At 39.7% G+C, this 1,219-nt stretch overlaps 1 long non-coding RNA gene across 1 annotated transcript; it reads right to left on the reverse strand.

Moving 5' to 3' along the window:
• Window positions 1-228: 228 nt before the first annotated feature.
• On the reverse strand, window positions 229-876 carry LOC148932540 (uncharacterized). The gene is made up of 3 exons (XR_016134975.1): window positions 781-876; window positions 478-702; window positions 229-318 (listed from the first exon to the last, which is right to left on the reverse strand). It is a non-coding gene; the product is annotated as an uncharacterized LOC148932540 (long non-coding RNA).
• Window positions 877-1,219: the final 343 nt, after the last annotated feature.

A 1,219-nucleotide genomic window follows, 5' to 3' on the forward strand; every position in this document is an offset into this window, starting at 1 on the left:
AAATACTCTAAACCAAATATTTGGGCTTATCTTTTTACCTCCCATGTTTCTAGCTTTTATTCCTTTTTGGTTGACCGATTTTGAGAAGCCAAAATATAAATTAATTATTCTTCTACTACAGTCAAATTTTTAGTCAAAATACATTCCCTCTCCTAAATCCACGTCTCCACCTTGCTCCCACTACCAAAAATCTCTCAACAAACCAATCAAATCTCTATATTATACATCTCCTCCCACAATCTCAGCAGTCCGTCGTCCCTGCAGTTTTCTTCCCTTTCAGTGAAGGTAATTTCTTCCCCTCCCATTGAATTCGAAAATCTGCATATTGGTCGATTCCATAATCAAAATTCTCGAAATCACAGTGTGGAGGAGAAACGCAACGAGTTGTGATTTTTTTTTCAATATCTTCTCTTCTGCAAGTTCTGCTTCTTCCGCGAAGTGGGAAGGAGAAATCAAGAGAGTGTGACTTTTCAATACCTTCTGCTTGTGCAAATTTTCTTCTCTTCAAAGGTATATCCTTAATCGCTGAAATCCTCCACATCATGGTCACATATATTTCACAGTAGATCACAGCCCGGAAAAGTTTTGGAATTTAATTCCTTGAAACTTGTTGAATGATAATCTTTTTCCTCCTAAAGCTTCGATCTTTAAGGCTTTAGAAGCCGTCTCCTGTTTCTTTTCAATTTCAATTAAATCATGTGTCTGCCCATTTAATAATTGCAATCAATCAATTAGAATTTTGAGATAAAAGTTTGGATTGGGAAAAGGGGAGAGACCTACTGTTGGGAGTAGCGGTGCCGCGACGGAGGAGCTGACCGCCGGGATCGGTGGCGGACAGTGGCGGTGACGGAGAGGCCGTGACTGCAGCAGCGACGAAGGCTGTTGCAGCGTCGATTTTTGGAACGAGAGATGAGAGTCCTTTGGTTACTTCTGTTTTTGTGAGAAAGAGGGAGGGAGCTATGACGGATAGGAATTATGCCTCTGTGAAATAATTTGGGAGATAATTTGGGATTGTTCTTGCATTGTGAATTGTTAGGAGAATTTCAGAGAGAAGTTTGAGAATGGGGGAGATGGAGATAGAGATAGAGATAGAGATAGAGACGAGAGGAAGATATAGGCGTGGCTAAATGGCAGAGGATATATACATGTGATGATTTGGGAGATGTACTACTTTTTTTTTTTTTTTCCTTTTCTTTAGTTGATAAAAGTGTTAAGTTGG

This window comes from Salvia hispanica, chromosome 2 (genome assembly GCF_029641045.1).
Source record: "Salvia hispanica isolate PSC_SH4W2 chromosome 2, Shi_PSC_v1, whole genome shotgun sequence".
NCBI lineage: Eukaryota > Viridiplantae > Streptophyta > Magnoliopsida > Lamiales > Lamiaceae > Salvia > Salvia hispanica.